At 38.7% G+C, this 21,515-nt stretch overlaps 1 long non-coding RNA gene across 1 annotated transcript; it reads right to left on the reverse strand.

Moving 5' to 3' along the window:
• Window positions 1-213: 213 nt before the first annotated feature.
• On the reverse strand, window positions 214-10,347 carry LOC142175488 (uncharacterized). Its single transcript, XR_012704558.1, has 2 exons — window positions 9,776-10,347; window positions 214-743 (listed from the first exon to the last, which is right to left on the reverse strand). It is a non-coding gene; the product is annotated as an uncharacterized LOC142175488 (long non-coding RNA).
• Between the last annotated feature and the right edge of the window lie 11,168 nt (window positions 10,348-21,515).

Consider the following 21,515-nt stretch of genomic DNA (forward strand, 5'->3'; position numbering starts at 1 on the left):
TTATGATTTACGATATTTCTAACATGCATAAAAATGTGAATAAATGCAAAATAAATAAAGAAAAACTTCTAAAATTCATAAAAATAATTAAAATTATTTTTGGATTATTTTTAGGAGTAATTTCATATGTGGGATAAAAATTAGGTGCTCACAGCTGCCCCTCTTTGCTCGAAAACATGAAGAGTTTTCTGGAAAAGATAAAGTGAGCAATCATGAATAATATTTGCCCGTTTGATACTCCATGGGAAGCATTTTGAAAATCTTTGACCAAACCTTGCTTTAGAGGTTGCCTACATAACCTTTAGCTATAAAGAAATCAGGTCAATGTAGTTCTGAGAATTTTGGTAGCTGGGACTACCGAATAGCTGTGATTTCACTGTTGTTGCTATTGTTACTGCTTGCTGAGCTTCTTATTACACCAAAATCAAAATGAAAAAAAAAACTAAACAAGCCTACTAGCTACGAGTTACAAGATTCATATCTATAAGTCTTTTGAAGCTTTATCTTGAGCTTTAGTTGGTTCTTCATGCAAACTTTGATCCGAATCTTGATGTTTGCTAGCTGCAGGTGTTAGTTCATTCTTCTAAGGCTTCTTCTAATTAAAACGGAAAATGCAATGCTCGTGACTTATATCATGCTCGTGACTTATATCATGTCTTGGATTAACTTATTTTTCTTTTCTTTTATTCTATATTGAGATTTCTTCTTTTGGTCATCTCGAACCCTGTACCTCGAGGTAAAACCTGCTCAGACACCAAAACAAAACAAATAAATGAAATTTTTCTGTCCCAGTTTTCACTAGAAAAATTTCGTGAGTTATTGTAACAAAAATCTAAACTACTTCTTTATTGAAAGCAATAAAAAGGTCGGGAATGGTGTACCCTGAGAGAATTTGATGTTTTTTTTGGATGGTGTTCCCTTATTGTCAAAAATATATCTCAACTACGGATTAGTGTACCTTATGTTGGAAAAATGCGCTCAGGGAATGGTATACCCTATATTGGCAAAGATATCAGGGAGTGGTGTACCCTGCATTTAAGATCAAATCAACTAGGGAGTGGATACCCTATGTTAGAAAGGAGACTAGGGAGTGGAGATCCTATGTCTAAAACAAAATTAACTAGGGAGTGGAGACCCTATGTTGGAAAAGAAGACTAGGGAGTGGAGACCCTATATCTAAAAATAAAAATCAACTAGGGAGTGGAGACCCTATGTTAGAAAAGAGACTAGGGAGTGTAGACTCTATGTCTAAAATAAAGTCAACTAGGGAGTAAAGACCCTATGTTTGAAAAGAGACTAGGGAGTGGAAACCCTATGTCAAAAATGAACCAAGAAGGATTTTTTTTTTGGTTTTATTTCTTTTTTTTTTTGAGAAAAATCATTTTCATATTTATTTTTTTTGTTGAGAAAATCATTCTTTTAAACAAATTGCCCCGGCGCTTATTTTCTGAGGGTGTGAACAAACAATTTTTTTTTTCAAACCAGACTTCTTCTCTCTTTTTTTCTAATTATCCTAGCAGAAAATCCATCAGACTACGTTTCCTTATCTTAGGAGAAAGATTCATCAAACTAAGACGTTTATCCTAGGAGAAAGATTCATCAGACTAGGGCTTTTTTTTGTTATCTTAGAAGAAAGATTCATCAGACTAAGATTTATTTATCTTAGAAGAAAGATTCATCAGACTAAGACGTTTATCCTAGGAGAAAATTTATCAGACTAGGGCTTCTTATATTAGGAGAAAGATTCATCAGACTAAGATTTCTATCCTAAGAGAAAGATTCATCAGACTAGGTTTCTTATCTTATTATCTTAGGCATCAGACTAAGATTTCTAACCTAGGAGAAAGATTTATCAGACTAGGTTTTCTTATCTTAGGAAAAAGATTCATCAGACTAAGATTTCTATCCAAGGAGAAAGATTCATCAGACTAGGTTTTCTTATCATAGGAGAGATTCATCAGACTAAGACTTTGTATCCAAGGAGAAAAATTCATCAGACTAGGTTGTTTTATCTTAGGAGAACGATTTATTAAACTAAGATTTCTATCCTAGGAGAAAATTTACCAGACTAGGTTTTTTATATATTATTATCTTAGTAGAAAGATTCGTCAGACTAAGATTTCTATCCTAGGAGAAAATTCATAAGACTAGGTTTTTCTTATCTTAGGAGAAAAATTTATCAGACTAAGACTTCGATCCTAGGAGAAAGTTCATCAGACTAGGTCTTATTATTGTTATGTTATCTTAGGAGAAAGATTCATCAGACAGACATTTATCCTAGGAGAATGATTCATCAGACTAGGTTTTCTTTTTTAATATCTTAGGAAAAAGATTTATCAGACTAAGATTTTTATCCTAGGAGAAAATTCATCAGACTAGGTTTTCTTATCTTAGGAGAAAGATTCATCAGACTAAGACGATTATCCTAGGAGAAAGATTCATCAGACTAGTTTTTTTTTTCTTTTTTTTTGTTATCTTAGGAGAAAGATTCATCAGACTAAGACGTTTATCCTAGGAGAAAATTCATCTGACTAGGTCTTTTTATCTTAGGAGAAAAATCCATCAGACTAAGACTTTTAACATAGGAGAAAATTCATCAGACTAGGTTTCCTTATCTTAGGAGAAATATTCATCAAACTATGATTTTTATCCTAGGAGAAAATTCATCAGACTAGGTTTTCTATCTTAGGAGAAAGATTCATCAGACTAAGACGTTTATCCTAGGATAAAGATTCATCAGACTAGTTTTTCTTTTATTATCTTAGGAGAAAAATTCATCTGACTAAGACTTCAATCCTAGGAGAAAGTTTATCAGACTAGGTCTTATTATTGTTGTGTTATCTTAAGAGAAAGATTCATCAGACTAAGATGTTTATTCTAGGAGAATGATTCATCAGACTAGGTTTTTTTTGTTTTTAATATCTTAGAAGAAAGATTTATCAAACTAAGATTTCTATCCTAGGAGAAAATTCATCATACTAGGTTTTCTTATCTTAGGAGAAAGATTCAACAGACTAAGACGTTTATCCTAGGAGAAGGATTCATCAAACTAAGTTTTTTATTATTATTATCTTAGGAGAAAGATTTATCAGACTAAGATTTCAATCCTAGGAGAAAGTTCATCAGACTAGGTCTTTATTTTTGTTATCTTAGGAGAAAGATTCATCAGACTAAGATTTCTATCCTATGAGAAAATTCATCAGACTAGGTTTTTTTTTATTATCTTATGAGAAATATTCATCAGACTAAGACTTCGATCCTAGGAGAAAATTCATCAGACTAGGTCTTATTATTGTTATGTTATCTTAGGAGAAAGATTCATCAGACTAAGACGTTTATCCTAGGAGAATGATTCATTAGACTAGGTTTTTTTTCATATCTTAGGAGCAAGATTTATCAGACTAAGATTTCTATCCTAGGAGAAAATTCATCAGACTAGGTTTTCTTATCTTAGGAGAAAGATTCATCAGACTAAGACGTTTATCCTAGGAGAAAGATTCATCAGACTAGGTTTTTTTTTCTTTTTTTTTGTTATCTTAGGAGAAAGATTTATCACACTAAGACATTTATCCTAGGAGAAAATTCATCTGACTAGGGCTTTTTATCTTAGGAGAAAAATCCATCAGACTAAGACTTTTATCGTAGGAGAAAATTTATCAGACTAGGTTTTCTTATCTTAGGAGAAAGATTCATCAGACTAAGATTTTTATCCTAGGAGACAATTCATCAGACTAGGTTTTCTATCTTAGGAGAAAGATTCATCAGACTAAGACGTTTATCCTAGGATAAAGATTCATCAGACTAAGTTTTTTCTTTATTATCTTAGGAGAAATATTCATCTGACTAAGACTTTGATCCTAGGAGAAAGTTCATCAGACTAGGTCTTATTATTGTTATGTTATCTTAGAAGAAAGATTCATCAGACTAAGACGTTTATCCTAGGAGAATGATTCATCAGACTAGGTTTTTTTTTTAATATCTTAGGAGAACGATTTATCAGACTAAAATTTCTATCCTAGTAGAAAATTCATCAGATTAGGTTTTCTTATCTTAGGAGAAAGATTCATCAGACTAAGACGTTTATCCTAGAAGAAAGATTCATCAGACTAAGTTTTTTATTATTATTATCTTAGGAGAAAGATTCATCATATTAAGATTTCTATCCTAGGAGAAAGTTCATCAGACTAGGTCTTTATTTTTGTTATCTTAGGAGAGATTTATCAGACTAAGATTTCTATCATAGGAGAAAATTCACCAGACTAGGTTTTTCTTATCTTACGAGAAAAATTCATCAGACTAAGACTTCGATCCTAGGAAAAAGTTCATCAGACTAGGTCTTATTATCTTAGGAGAAAGATTCATCAGACTAAGATTTTTATTGGGAGGAAAATCCATCACACTAGGATGTATTACCCTAGGAGGAAAATGCAAAGAGCAATGGCATGATTTCATGCATTCTAACAAGACAAATAAAGGCAAAGATTTGAGAAACTTCCCTTTGTCGGTTCTTTTTCTCTTCTTTTATTCATTTTTTTTCATTTTTCTCTTCTTCTTTTTTTGAAACACTTTCCTTGTACTGCTTTGGTTCTATTTCAAACAAAGAAAATTTATGAGTTTTAAAAGTGATGGTCAGTTTGTGGCCTTGAATCTTAGGCGACTTGGCTTTGTGATCATCCAACTATTGGAAGACCAACTACATTGGTAGTTGGCTGCATTGGAGACTGTTGTTGCTTTCAAGGGACTTTTACATTTTGTATCAACCCTGACTGTTTTGCTCCCAGTGTCATTTGTGTTTGTGGCTCAATCAGCCTTATCCCAACTGGAGATCTTTGCTTAGGTGACCTTTTCTAATATCTTGAATGGCTTCTTGCTTTTTGAGCAATTGGTTTGTCAGAGAGAATCGAGAGTCCCTGATTAACCTTGAGGTTATCTTTGCTTGCTTAGCCAAGTAGGCTAACAAGAGTCTTTTGGGGGAGCCTTTGCATGAATCCCCAAGGCATGTTGACTGTAACACCTGAGTGTGCTGGCCAAATTTACTTCGTGCAACTGAAAAGATGGTAGCAGATTTTGAAATTTTTTCTTGCTTATTTTGACACGTACTGACTCAGAGTGAAAGACACAATGATGCGAAGAAACAATATTAACAAGAAATGCCCCTGTCGAGAAGGACAGAAGGAAGAGTTTTTTTTTCAATAGCTAGCCTTAATGATCATGACATGCATTTTGGACTCAACGGCCTGATCTATCAAACTGGTCTAATCTTTCCTTTTACCATTCCTATGACCTTTGAAGTCGGGCTTGTTCGTGCCAATTCTTTGCATCAGCTTCACGACCCACTTTCGACTAGTGGTGCCCCGAGGGGTTTTCACCAACAAGTCTCTCTCATTTATTTATCTCTACTTATTGTCGCCTTACAGTGCCCATGGAAATTTTCACTGGTAAGACTCTCTCATTTTTCTTTTTTTCTTTTTCTTTCCCCTTTTTATTTTCTTTTGTGAACAACTTGACAGTGTTCTATGTCATGTGGCAACTGCTGCTCATTGCATGCATCTCTCGGCATTCTTGAAGGCATATCGGGAGGTCTTTATTTGGAAGGTTTTTGGATAGGGTTGAAAAGAAAGGTCGGCATGAAGGCTAAAAATAGACTCAAAATGAGGGGTTGTAGACTTACAACTCTTGGAATCGACTCTTTCAAAAGTGAAATAAAATCTTTGCCCTAGTTTCAGATACTGGGATTTTTTTTCTTTTTTTTTAATTTTTTATTTTTTTGAATTCTTATTTGGTTAGACCGAACCGTGTAAGGCTGCCTACGTATCCTTTTTTAAGAAATCAGGTCAAACGTAGTTCAAACATCTGACCTAACTATTTTTTTTCGTCTTTCTCTCTTTTTCATTGTCTTTTTATTTTCTTTTTTCTTTAAAAACAAGTTGCCCGAGCTTATATTTTCTAGGGGCATGGACCTTTGACTATTCATTTTTTCCTTTTTTTTCACATGAACTTTCTAAGAGTTGCCCCAGTTTGTACTCTTGGGGCATGGACTTTTCTATTCATTATTTTTGGATTATTAACTCGAAACTTAATTCCAAAAGAGGGTGGTCAAAGAAAATAACACAGGCTCAAAAGGGGTAGCGAAGGGTATAAAGTATTTGGATAGCCGAAAAAAGGGCCTCCCAGCCTCGAGAACGCCAAACATATATCCTTTCGTGATCACAGCATTGATGAACATGTCTGTCTTCTTGGTGTGTCGTGGTCAAAAGACACTTTTCATCCATTAATGTCAAATTTTTCACCAAACTTCAATTAATTCTTCCTCAAACCCAACCTTCATAATGATTTGAAGGTAAAGATCATTAACCCCACGGGTATGACAATTCTAGTTCCACATGAATTTGAACCGAGCTTAATTCCAAAGTGTTTTGACTGTGTATTCATCCTCAAAAGTGTCTTGTTCTCAGTTAACCAGTTCAAGACTAAATCAGTTTTATAAGATCTGGCCAAAAATTCTGCACACATGTCATGTCACTAGAACTAGCGGCAAAAGAATTAAACATAGAATGACTCAAAAGGACAAATTATATTTTATTGAAAAACGGATGGAAGGATTTGACGACAAGACAAACAAACTTGAAATCTGGGTTACAACCCTGGATAACCCAGATAACATAAAAGACGACAAAATAAGTTACCAAGTCTCCTCCCTGCTAAAGAGGAGTGACTTTCCAATTATCAAGCGACATCTTAGCCACAAATTTGCACATCAGCACTACCACAACATTCAATCCTTTTTATTGCTTTGGATTCAATACTCAAATTTTGACTTTTGATCAAACCGTTCCCCATATTGCCTGTCGGATTTCAGGATTGACAGCATGGGAATTTTCACATTAATTAATTTGCCAAACGACTTGGACGAATTCTCATATCTCCCTATCATCACTGATCATCCAAGCAGAGCATGTCCTATTGCTCCAAACTGGTAGAAGTCAGCCAACATTTGCCTCAATTTTATCACCAACTTGTCTACTTGTCTTTTCGTGACCTTAGTTGGATCAACAATAGTGGTTCTTGTTCCTTCGGTTGAGAAAGTGCTTTTATTTCTGAGGGATCCTGGATTATTTTTGTGACTCGCCATTGAAAACCAACAAACCTACCACCTTTAACTAGCTTTTATTTCAAAACAAGAATCATGTTAGTATGAACACTCTCTTTTTTCCTTTTCTTTTTTTTTCTTTTGTCACTCTTTTTTTTCTTTTTTTTTTTCAAAAGCATTCGATCGAACCTGATGTGGGTTGCCTACGTATCATATGAGAACATGAATCTTGCGTAGTTCGGGAAGATCAGAAATGAACTAAATAAACGAAATCTTTTTTTTCACTTTTTCTAAAAATCGGACCATGAAAGCTTCTAAAAAGAAAATATTTTGGATTTTGATTTTTTTTTTTTTTGAAAATTTATGAAAAGAAAGACTTCTAAAGAAGAAAGAAAATATTTTTTTCTGAATTTCGATTTTTATTTTAGAGAAAGACTTCTAAAGAAGGAAAAAAAATTTGAATTTTGATTTGATTTTCTTTTTTGAATGAAAGACTTCTAAAAAGAAAGAAAATATTTTTGGTTTTAATTTTTTTTTTATTTAGAATTTTCTAAGGAATGACTTCTAAAGAAGAAACTAAATAAAAATATTTTTGGATTTTTAAAAATTGAGGCCGGAACCGATGAGGTTTGCCTACATATCTCACATCCGGTGAGAATCAGACCCACGTAGTTCGGCCAGCTTTGACGCAACAGAAAAATGTGACTTATTTCGAAATGACTTTTTCTTTCATTTTTTTTTCTTCAAAATTCGGCAGAGTTTCGGGATACTGGGATTTTCGAAACCGGGTGAATTTTCTCTCCTACCTCACTCTTGATTTTTTTTAATTTTCTTTCCCTATTCTAGAAGCCGGTCAACATGCAAGGCGAAATAAATAAATACACAAGTAGCACGTAAAATGCATCACGATGGTCTTTTTAATTGGGTACACCTGTCCTAGACGGACCCAACCCCTATGTTGAGTCCCCAAAGTCAAATGCACGTGATGCAAACAAACGTACCTACTAGGGATCAGGCATGAGGTTATGTCATTCTAAATTTAAATCCTGGGTGTATTGTTCTAGACCTGGCTTACCCGAGCGGACAACTCGAGCCATGAGGGGGCAACGTACCGGTAACCAAAAGATCATCCGGCTTTGTAACTGATCTGATCCTCGTTCTAAATTAGGGTATGACACTAACAGAAAAGAAGTCACGCCAGCGTGCACTTCCTAGAAGATTTAGATGACTCAGAGAGAAGAAGGGTTTCGTAACAGTTTTATATACAGTTCAAACAATATCAAAGCGGTAAAAACCAGTATTTAGCACATTAGGCCCAAACATGTAATATCAGACAATTACAAGAAAGCCAAGTATAACAGTTATTCTAAGCTCGAATTCTGAACCCTGAACTAGAGATTCTGGGTTCGTTCCCCAGAAGAGTCGCCAGAGCTGTCACACCTCCTTTTTCCCGAGGGGATAGGGGATTGGGAGTTTTTCCAATTAAAGTGATATTATTCAAAATGGAATTATTTATTTAATCAGAGTCACCACTTGGAATAATTTACGGTGTCTCAAGTCACCAGTTTATTTTAAAATCCCAAATCGAGGAAACTAACTCTATTCTTTTTGGTCCGCAAACACAGAAGACCAGGTAAGGAATTCTATTAACTTGGAAGAAGGTATGAGGCACTCTCGAGTTTCGTGATTTTAGCACGGTCGCTTAACAATTAATACTTGGCCTAATTATCTGATTTATTACATATTTAGGACTTATTGTGCATTTTTAACTTCTAACCGCTTTCAATTAATTTAATTGCCTTTTAGTATTTATGTAATTTATTTGAACAAGTCGCGATATTGTGCACTCGTTGTTTTTGTAAACATTGCAAATCGCGTCACGTGAAACGCACCCGCGACTTACAACATGTTTATTTTATTATTATTTGAAGTTGATGGTCGGGTCACATGAAATGCACGCCCGAATTGGAATTTACGTATCGTGACCATGCCACGGGAACCGTACCCATAGTCACGATGATTTATTAATAATCACGCCTAAAGCAAGCCACAATATTCATTAATGATTATTTCCTAAGGTTTGAGACTGTGCACGGGTTCAGTCCTAATTGTCATAAGAGGAAAGACATCTGGGCCTTTATCCAGGCCTAAGCAGCATCCAAATGAGTTCTGTTAGGTTGTTTATTTAGACTGGCCCAAACGAATTGGCCTGGCCAAGGATTTTCAACATTCCATTTTAGTTTAAACTTAACATTCATACAATGATTTTAAAAGTTAATCCAGTAGGATCCATACACAACTAAATTCAACTGTACACAAAATTTGTGTTAACCTTTCTTCAAAACACAATAAATATTCGCAGATACTATGTATATTGATTTAAATCTGCTTGGTTTACCAAATATACCACTGGTTTATTCTCAAACTCCAACAAGCAATTCGTGTAATGTCTTGCCATACTGCCCGTCTTTTATACTATTTAATTGTACGTTGAACACATGTGAACAATAGCCTCAATTTCTCCTTTTATGATAGACGAACAGTCGGCTAATTTAGCATTCATAGATCTATCATTTATTACATCCGAACATGCTAACATATAGATTCACACAACAGGAATTTTAACCAAATTTCATTTCATTCTCACAACTAAAACACAAAAGAAACTCGGGTGTATATGTGTACCTAGTTTAGAAGCCGGAACAAAACAAACTCTGACAGCAACCAAACAAAAGCGAGATCTACAAATTGGAGTTCATCTTCAACCGTATCGAGACAGTGATCAGAAAATCAAGCTCATAATCAAACAGATCCAGCATCTTGAAAGTTGTTCCAAATCCCAGAAGAAAAGTGAAGCTAACCGGTGAAAATAGAAGCAAAAAAAACGACTCTGTCTCTTCTTCCTTTTATTTTTTTTTCGTTTCTTTTCTATATTTTCTCCTAGAACTCCAGATTTTTCCCTTTATTTTTTTGATAAAAGATGTCTCTCTTTCTGCCGAGTCAGTGTGGCCTTTCTCTGAGACTGAGGTGAGAAGAATGAAGAACAGGGGTGGCGGCTCGGATTTTTACGTGTAAGGGGGGTCTGATTCTGTTCGTTCTCCTCTTTGAAAGAGGTAAACAATTAGGGTCCCCTTTAAGAGAGTGGGGAAAATGGGTGTTTTAAGAGAAGAGTATGGGTCAGGCTATGGGGTGGATTGGGCTTCTAAAGGAATAGGCTTGAAATAATTGCAAAATTAGTCACTTTGGATTCAAATTTCAATTAAATCCAATTTGTGTGGGTAAACTATTATATATATTTTATTCACTAATTAACTAATGACCAAATTAATTAATTAACCTAAGAATGCATTTTTGGGTTTTTTTTTTAGGTATTTATATAATGCATTTAAGAATATAATTAAATCCTAAAATACAATTTAAAATCTAAACTGCTATGAAATTAAGATTTGAACATTTTTATGATTTACGATATTCCTAACATGCATAAACAATGCGAATAAATGCAAAATAAATAAAGAAAAACTTCTAAAATTCATAAAAACTATTAAAATTATTTTTGGATTATTTTTAGAAGTAATTTTCTATGTGGGGCAAAAACTAGATGCTCACATCCATAATGTCAAATATGACTTGTATGTAAAATTTGAGGTCAATCGGACGTGATTTGATAGGTTTCGGCATCGAATGTGGAAGTTAGGAGTTCAATGGTTCATTAAGCTTGAATCGATGCGCAACTTGTAGATTTGACGTTGTTTGATGTGATTTGAGGCTTAGAGCAAGTTTATGTTATGTTATGTTATGTTATGGGACTGGTTGGTGTGGTTGGACGGGGTCCCGGGGGCCTCGAGTGTGTTTCGGGATAGTTTCGAACCAAGTTAGGATGCTTTGGAGTTGCTGTGCTGGTGTCTGGTTTCCTCCTTCGCGAACGCGAAGGATCTCATGCGTTCGTGAAAAGGAATTTTGGGGCAGCTGAGATTTGGCCTTCGCGAATGCGAGACAGTGGACGTGAACATGAGGCAGAAGCTGGGAAAGCCTTCGCGAATGCAACACGGGGGTCGCGAACACGAAGAAGGAAGAGGACTGGGGGACCTGGAGCCATTAAGCCTTCGCGAACGCGGAGCTTCAACCGCGAACGTGAAGCAGTAGGGCATGAAGGCATCGCAAACGCGGCCTAACTGATCCGAACGCGGAGAGGAAATTGGAGGCAGTGCATTTTTGGCCTTCGCGATCGCGATGGTCTTTCCGCAAACGCGAAGAAAGACGGACCTGGGAAATGAAGTTTTAAAACGGGAATTTGGCCATTTTCATCTCATTTCCTCCTTGGGAACCGACCTTGGAGCGATTGTGGAGCACCAATTTCAGCATCAATCACAAGGTAAGTGATTCCCACCTATTTCAAGTTAAATACATGGTATATATATGGATTTAAACATAGAAATTTGTAAAAATTTGGGATTTTGAAGAAAAAACCTAGAAATTGGTATTTTTTTGATTTAGACCACGAATATGGGAATGGAATTGGAATAAGTTATATATTTGAGTTAGTAATATTATGAGTAATGTTTATCTTAGAAATTTTTCGAAATCCGGGCACGTAGGCCTGAGGGTCGGCTTTTTCGATTTTTCAAACGGAGTTGGAAATTATTATAATTTGATTTATAATGAGTATTAGAGTATATATTTATGGATTTGCACATTGATTGACTAGTTTTGGAGAGATGGGCACCAATTTGAGGTGTTAGAGCGGTGTTGGAGCCGGTTATGGAACTCGGAGCGAGGTAAGTCTCTTGTCTAACTCTGTGAGAGGGAAACTACCCCTAGGTGTTGTAATTTATATGTGCTACTTGTTGCGGGGGCTACATACGCACGAGGTGACCAGAGTCCGTACGTAGCTACATTCATGTTATTGTCCGGGTAGACTCAGGATCACGCCATGCTATAACTGTACTATTCGAGTTATCTCTTGCTTATTAAATTCTTTTACTTTGCATTACTACTTGAGACTAGACGTACGTAGAGTGATAGACTTGTTATTGTAGAGATATGACGAGTTTCATGATTAGCCGCGGAATAATTGTACTCCTCTTACGAATTTCTCCTGTGTTATGCATTCTCATTGAATGGTTTCTTCAAAGCTCCTTATAACTCACATGTTCCTTTGTGAGTGAGGTCAAGGACCCGTCAAAGCTTCTTATTCTAACGGAATCGAGTCGTTTACCTCGGCAGGATTATGTACCACACTCTCATGGGATCAGGCCGTTCGCCTCGGCAGTATAATAAATGTATCTATGATTTGTGTCATTCGACCCTCGGCAGTGCACAGATTATGATGGGATCGGGCCGTACACCTCATCATTTCTATAAAATACTCTCATGGAAATCGTGCGTAATATCTTACAAAAAGTCAGTGTATCTATGAGTCTTCCTGATTTGAATTATGACAACCTATCTGGTGAGGTCCATTATATATATATGCTCCAGTTGAGGAGGTAATTGCTAATTGAGAGCTTGAGTCTATTGTAGAGAGGAGGACAGTATCACGTATTTATACTTGTTTAAATTGTTTTATTTACTCTGCCCATATCTGTTTACTCATTACTGTATCTGTCTTATTGGACCACTAGTAAGTGTCGATGTTGATCTCTCGTCACTACTTCTCTGGGATTAGGCTAGATACTTACTGGGCACGCGTTGATTTACGTACTCATGCTACATTTGCTGTACATTTTTGTGCATGTACATATATGTCTGGTGAACTTTTGGGCGCAGAGGCGTGGCAATTGCGGGGACTTACCGTGAGCTGAATTTCATGTTACGATCCGCAGCCTGCAGAGTCTTCATCAAAGTTAATTATATTCTCCTGTCTAATTTGAATCTCAGACATATGTTGTATTTTATTTTATTTTTTAGTTGATGCTCATGCACTTGTGACACCGGATTTTGGGGGTGCTTATGGGTTGTCCTTTATTGTAGTTATGAAAATATTATCAGTAACCCTGTAAATTCTATTTCTTATTATTTAATTGATGAAAATATTGATTTCAAAAATACTAAAATGAGTAATTAAGTTAAACATTTACTGTTGGCTTGCCTGACGGCGATGTTAGGCACCACCACGACCTCTAGTGGATTTTGGATTGTGACAAAAATATAGAACAATGAAAGAAGTGGCACGCCGATGGAGATACTAGCAAAGCTAAATGAGTTGCCTTGTTTTTCGTTGCATGAAGAAATTCAACTTTTGAGGTTAATTGTTCTTCTTTACTAGCAACAATTTTACAGAGACAACTCGATTAAATTCATTTATCTATTTTTAGTTTAATTCTTTTGAATGCGGTCTCTAAATTTAGTATGCCATATATATCTATTTTTATTAATTCTCTCTGCTCTTTTTTATATTGAAATGATCCGCTCACCACGCGGGTATGTATACTAGTATTATTAAAAGGAAATAAGTCTAGCCTAATGTCACGACCCCAAATTCCCTTCGTAGGATATCGTGACGGAACCTAGTCTCTAAGACTAGGTAAGCCTAAACAATATACAGAAACACTAAATAAGAGATTAAAACTTGAACATCCCAACAATTTCATAAAAGGAATCTACCAAAACTCAATATAAAAAATCCCAAAACCTGGTGAGATATAAGTCACAAGCTTTAGTACAGTACCGAATAATCCTATACATCACTGTCTATCAAAATATAAAGAAATAAGAAAAGAACGGAATAGAAGGGGATTCCGAGGCCTGTGGACGCGGGCAGGTGTACCTTGAAGTCTCCAAAGCAGCAACACAGTGCACTAATATCGAGGCTGATAGGATGCACCTGGATCTGCACAAAAATATATGCAGAAGCATAGTATGAGTGCACCACAACGGTACCCAGTAAGTGCTGAGACTAACCTTGGTAGAGTAGTGACGAGGTCAGGTCAGGGCCCTACTAGGAATAATAGGAAAAACAAGGCAGAAGATATAATAATGTAATGAGATGACAGGGAAGTGTAACAATAGAAATTCACAGAAGATAACAACCCGGAATTCAAGAAGACAACTACAACACGTAAGGAAACAAGAATCTTACAAGTTAAGAAAACAACAACAAACAAAAAACAATACAACAAATAGAGGTAAACAACAGGGGCGCTCCTAAGGTACCGCCCCGTAGTCCCAAAAGTAAATATCTCAAAACGGCACGGCAGAAACCTCGTGCAAACAATGATAACTGCACGGCAGAAACCTTGTACCACAATAACACTTCGCACGGCAGAAACCTCGTGCCACAGTAACACTCTGCACGACAGAAACCAAGTACCACAAAAACACTCTGCACGGCAGAAATCTTGTGCCACAATAACACTACGTACGACAGAAACCTCGTGCCACAACCAATCACTTATCTCAACAAAATCACGAAAACAACACATAACAAATGGAATAATGAAATTACAGCAAGGAATCCTATAGTTAAAGAATGAATACAAAGTCAAAGGAAGCAGGTAATTCAACTAAGAATGCTGCACAAATTACAAGTAAGAGATAAGACACGTAGACATGTGACATTAGGCTAAACATGATGACTACATGTGCTAGAGTAACTCAATTAAGGGAATAAAAAGGAATTATTTAGCAAAATCGGATTTTCAACATTTAGCTCGAGTACGTACTTGTCACCTCGCGTACACGACCTTCACGTATTGCAATTTACCATAACAGTACCAAATCCTAAGCGAACTTTCCCCCACACAAGGTTAGACAAGTCATTTACCTCAAACATCGCTCAATCAATCAATAAGAAGGCATTTCCCTCAATTTTCCAACTCTGATCGGCTCGAATCTAGCCAAAATAATTACATACTATAAATATAACTATAAGAAACTAATTTAAATAATAAAATTACGACTTTAGTAAAGAATTAAAAAATTGCTCCAAAAAGTCGACCCGGGCCCACGACTCGGAACCTAACTAAAATTATAAAATCCGAACACCCATTCGATATCGAGTCCAACCATACAAGAATTACTCAAATCCGACCTCAAATCGCCTTTCAAATCTCCAAATTTTAGCCTAAGAGGTTTTCCCAATTTTTCTCTAAATTTCCAACTAGAAACACTAATTAAATGAAGAAAATAACAATAGATTCGTGGGAATTAATAACAAATGAGTTAAGAATCCTTATCCAACTGATTTCCTTGAAAATCCCTCGAAACATCGCCACAAACCGAGCTCTCTAGGTCCAAAAATGGATAATGAAATCAAACCCTCGAACTTAGGCCTTTTTTGCCTAGCGATTCCGCATCTGCGAACCCACAACCGCATCTGCGGCTCTGCACTTTCGGAATTTCCATCACAGGTGCGGACTTCACTTAAGTCCCCTTGGGTCCGCTTCTGTGAGAATAGGGCCGCACCTGCACGTGCACGCCTACAGCAAAACGTGTCGCACCTGCGAACCAGTCGCTCCTGCATATCTCCCCACCGCAGAAGCGAAGCCGCTTCTGCGGAAACTGTTCCGCACCTGCGAGTCCTGTCTTGACTGACCATTTCTGCTTCTACGCTCCATTTCTCACACATGCGAGTCCGCACCTGTGGCCAATCCCTCCGCAGGTGCGATGACACCAGAACTGGGAACATCAGCATTTTCACAAGTCCAAAATTTATTCCGGATTCAATCCGAATCACACCCCGGGCCCCCGAGGCCCCGTCTGGATATACCAACAAGCCCTAAAACATCATACGAATTTAGTCGAGCCTTCAAATCACATCAAACAACTCTAAAAACACTAATTGCGCATCGATTTGAGCCTAATGAACTTTAGAACTTCTAACTTCTACATCCGATGTCGAAATCTATCAAATCAAGTCTGATTGACTTCAAATTTTGCACACAAGTCAAAATTGACATTATGGACCTACTTCAGCTTCTAAATCAGAATCTGACCCCGATATCAAAAATTTCACTCCCAGTCAAACTTTTCAAAAATCATCCAACTTTCCAACTTTTGCCAATTGACGCCGAAATAACCTACGGACCTCCAAATCAACATTCGGACACGCTCCTAAGACTAAAATAACCCTACGGAGCTATTGGGGCCGTCTAAACTCCATTTCAGAGTCGTCTTCATACAATTCAAACTACGGTCAATTCCTAGAACTTAAACTTCCAATTTAGGGACTATGTGTCCCATTTCCACTCTGAAACTCTCCCGAACCCAATATCAAGTACCCCGGCAAGTCACGTAACCACAGAATGAGATAGAGGGAGAAATAAATAAGGGATCGGGGCTAATACTCTGAAAAAGACCGGCCTGGTCGTTACATCCTCCCCCTCTTATAACAAACGTTCGTCCTCGAATGAGTATAGAGACATACCTGAAGTGGTGAAAAGATAAGGATAATGGCTGCACATATCATACTCGATCTCCCAAGTTGCCTCCTCAAATGGATGACCCCTCCACTGACCTTCACTGAAGCGATGTTCTTTGACCTCAACTTTCGAACCTGCCTGTCCAAAATAGCTACCGGCTCCTCAACATAAGATAGATCCTTGTTCAACTGGACTGAGACGAAGTCTAACACATGAGATGGATCGCCGTGATACTTACGGAGCATGGAAACATGGAACACTGGATGAACTGCAGAGAGACTAGGTGGTAGTGCAAGTCTGTAAGCTACCTCTCCAACCCTCTCAAGAATCTCAAAAGGCCCGATATACATAGGGCTTAACTTGCCCTTCCTCCCGAACCTCATAACGCCCTTCATGGGCGAAACCTAGAGCAAGACCCGATCCCCAACCATGAATGCAACATCACGAACCTTCCGATCCACATAGTTCTTCTATCTAGACTGGGCTGTACGAAGTCGATCCTGAATCAATTTAAACTTTTCCAAAGCATCCTGAACCAAATCTGTACCCAATAACCTTTCCTCACCCGGGTCAAACCAACCCATAGGGGACCGACACCGCCTACCATACAAAGCCTCATATGGGGCCATCTGAATGCTCGACTGATAACTGTTATTGTAGGCAAACTCCGCAAGTGGCAAGAACTGATCCCAAGCACCCCCAAAATCTATCACACACGCACGGAGCATATCCTCCAATATCTCAACTCCACCCGAGTACCCAACTCATGTTGGGTCCATACGATAGGGTGGAATAGAAATGGGTTGAGTGCCCGGTAACAAATCAATACCAAATTCATTATCTCTGTCGGGCGGCATGCCCGAAAGGTCCGCCGAAAATACGTCTGGATAACCCCTCACTACCAGAACTGACTCGATGGTAAGAGTGTCAACACTAATATCCCTCACATATGCCAGATACGCATTACACCCCTTCTCAACCATCCGCTGAGCCTTTGGAAATGAGACAACCCTACTAGGAACATAATCTAAGGTACCTCTCCACTCTAGACGTGGTAGACCTGGCATAGCCAACGTCACCGTCTTGACGTGACAATCAAAGATAGTGTGATAGGGCGAAAACCAGTCCATGCCCAAAATAACATCGAAATCCACCATATTGAGCAACAATAAATCAGCTTTGGTCTCAAAACCACTAAGAACAGCCAAACACGACTGATACACATGGTCAACAATAATAGAATCACCCACGGGTGTAGACACATAGACAGGAGAACTCAAAGAATTATGGGATACCCCCAAATGCGGAGCAAAATAAGATGATACATAGGAATAAGTGGAGCCTAGATCAAATAAGACTGATGCATCTCTATGACAGACCGGAACAATACCTGTGATGACAGAGTCGGATGCAACTGCCTCCGTCCTGGTAGGAAAGGCATAATATTTGGCCTAGCCTCCCCCTCTAGGGCGACTTCTACCCGTCCGACCTCCACCTCGAGCTAGCTGTGCAGGTGGAGTGGTAGTTGGTGCTGTAATCATAGCCTGAGGACCCGGTGGAGCACGCGGTGCCTGAGTGGTCTATAGAGGTACACCACTCCTGAGTTTTGGGCAATCCCTCACCATATGAGGAGTGTCTCCATACTCAAAACAAGCTCTCGGAGGACGTGGCTGCGGTGGCTGGCTCGGGCCTGATCGGCTGGACTGACCACTGAAAGCACCCCGTGCAGGAGGTGCACTAGACAATGGCGGTACATAATAGGGAGCCTGGGGTCTAGGAGTGGCCGTAGTATCTCTGGTAGCTGGAAGTGCTGAATGAACAGGATGACCCACATAGCCCCTACCCTGATGAGTTGTAGCTGGGGAAAGAGTACCACTATATGTGCCAGACTCTCGAGACCTCTTGGCCTCCCTCTCCTCTCTCTTCCGAATCAACATACCCTCCAATCTCCTAGCGATCCCCACCACCTACTGGTATGTGATGTCCATCTCCAACTCTCAGACCATACTAAATCTGATACTGGGGTTGAGCCCCTCAATAAATCGACGAACCCGCTCCCGAACAGTAGCAACCAAGGTTGGTGCATGCCTGGCCAAATCACTGAACCGGACCGCATACTCTGACACGGTCATAAAACCCTGGTGCAACTACTCAAACTCTGCGTGCCATGCATCTCTGAAACTCTGGGGGACATACTCCCTCAAGAACATGTCTGAGAACTGATTTCAAGTGAGTGAAGCTGCCTCGGCCGGACTACCCAACTCGTATGCTCGCCACCACTGATAGGCCTATCCTCTAAGCTGGAACATAGTGAAAGAAACCCCACTAGACTCTGCAACACCCATGGTATGGAGGATACGGTGGCACTCCTCAAGAAAACCCTGGGCATTCTCTAACGCCAAGCCACTGAAAGTAGGAGGGTGGTACTTCTTGTACCTCTCGAGTCTGAGATGCTCCTCATCAGAAACTGCTGCCCTAACCTCGGGCTAAACTGGGGCTACCGGCTGTATTGGTATGACCTCTGGAACCTGGTCAACCTAGACCCATTGCCTTAGGGTACAGGAGGCAGGAGTCTATGCTCCTCCCCCGGCCTGAGATGTGGCAGGAGTAAGTGGTATCAGTCCTGCCTGAGCCAAGGTGCTGAACATGCTCAGAAACTGGGCGAGAGTCTTCTGGAGGGCTGGTGCAGTAACAGGCATCTCAGGTGCCTACCCTCCAACTGGAGCTACTGGTGTCTCATCTATAGCAGCTTGTGTGGGTGCTCTGGCTACAGCACGTGGACGTCCTAGGCCTCTACCTCGGCCCCGGCCTCTCGCGGCTCTAGTAGGGGGTGCGGGTATTTGGTCATACGATCCAGTTGTACATGTCCTCACCATCTATGAGAGAATAGAAAGACAGTAATTTAGAATTCAAAGTCAAAATTTCGCACGATAAGGAATCAAAGAAGTGAAGCTTTTCTTAATAGTTCCATAGCCTCCCGAAGATAAGTACAGACTTCTCAGTAATGATCCGTGAGACTCTACTAAACCTGCTTGAAACTCATAACACCTATGAACCTAGAGCTCTAATACTAACTTGTCACTACCCCAAATTCCCTCTGTAGGATATCGTGACGGTACCTAGTCTCTAAGACTAGATAAGCCTAAACAATATGCGAAAACATTAAATAAGAGATTAAAACTTGAACATCCCAACAATTTCATAAAAGGAATCTACCAAAACTCAATACGTAAAATCCCAAAACCTGGTGAGATATAAGTCACAAGCTTTAAGTACAGTACCAAATAATCCTATACATCACTGTCTATCAAAATATAAAGAAAAAAGAAAAGAACGGAATAGAAGGGGACTCCAAGGCCTGGAGACGCGGGCAGGTGTACCTTGAAGTCTCCAAAGCAGCAACACGACGCACTAATATCAAGGTTGATAGGATGCACCTGGATCTGCATAAAAATATGTGCAGAAGCATATTATGAGTACACCATAACGGTACCTAGTAAGTGCTGAGACTAACCTTGGTAGAGTAGTGACGAGGTCGGGTCAGGGCCCTACTGGGAATAATAGGAAAAACAAGGCAGAATATATAATAATGTAATGAGATGACAGAGAAGTGTAACAATAGAAATTCACAGAAGATAACAACCCGGAATTCAAGAAGACAACTACAACACGTAAGGAAACAAGAATCTTACAAGTTAAGAAAACAACAACAAAAAACAATAATACAACAAATAGAGGTAAACAACAAGGGTGCTCCCGAGGTACCGCCTCGTAGTCCCAAAAGTAAATATCTCAAAACGGTACGGCAGAAACCTCGTGCAAACCTAGTGCAACAATAAAACTCCACATGGCAGAAACCTCGTGCCACAATAACACTATGCACGGCAGAAACCTCGTGCCACAATAACACTCCGCATAGCAGAAACCTCGTTCCACAATAACACTCCGCACGACAGAAATCTCGTGCCATAATAACACTCCGCACGGTAGAAACCTCGTGCCACAACCAATCAGTTATCTCAACAAAATCACGAAAATAACACATAACAAATGGAACAATGAAATTACAGCAAAGAATCCTACAGTTAAAGAATGAATAGGAAATCAAAGGAAGTAGAAAATTCAACTAAGCATGTTGCAAAAATTTCAAGTAAGAGACAAGATACGTAGACATGTGACATTAGGCTAAACATGATGACTACACGTGCTAGAGTAACTCAATTAAGGGAATAAAAAGGAACTATTTAGCAAAAACTATATTTTCAATATTTAGTCCGAGTACGCACTCGTCACCTCGCGTACACGGCCTTCACGTATTGCAATTTACCATAACAGTACCAAATCCTAAGAAAAATTTCCCCCACACAAGGTTAGACAAGTCACTTACCTCAAATCTCGCTCAATCAATCAATAAGAAGGCCTTTCCCTCGATTTTCCAACTCCGATCGGCTCGAATCTAGCCAAAATAATTACATACTATAAATATAACTATAAAAAACTAATTTAAATAATGAAACTACGACTTTAGCAAAGAATTAAAAAATACTCCAAAACGTCGACCTGGGCCCACGACTCGGAACCCGGCCAAAATTATAAAATCCGAATACCCATTCGATATCGAGTCCAATCATACAAGAATTACTCAAATCCGACCTCAAATCGCCGTTCAAATCCCCAATATTTTAGCATAAGAAGTTTTCCCATTTTGTTCTCCAAATTTTCAACTAGAAACACTAAATAAATGACGAAAATAATAATAGATTTGTGGGAATTAATCAAAAATGAGTTAAGAATCCTTACTCAACTAATTTCCTTGCAAAACCCTCGAATAATCGCCACAAACCAAGCTCTCTAGGTCCAAAAATAGATAATGAAATCAAACCCTCGAACTTAGACCTTTTTGCCCAACGATTCCGCATCTGCGAACCCACAGCCGCATCTGCGGCTCTGCACCTGCGGAATTTCCATCGAAGGTGCGGACTTCACTTAAGTCCCCTAGGTCCGCTTCTATGAGAATAGGGCCGCACCTGCGCATGCGCGCCTGCGGCAAAATGTGTTGCACC

This window comes from Nicotiana tabacum, chromosome 21, assembly GCF_000715075.1.
Source record: "Nicotiana tabacum cultivar K326 chromosome 21, ASM71507v2, whole genome shotgun sequence".
In the NCBI taxonomy this organism is placed as follows: domain Eukaryota; kingdom Viridiplantae; phylum Streptophyta; class Magnoliopsida; order Solanales; family Solanaceae; genus Nicotiana; species Nicotiana tabacum.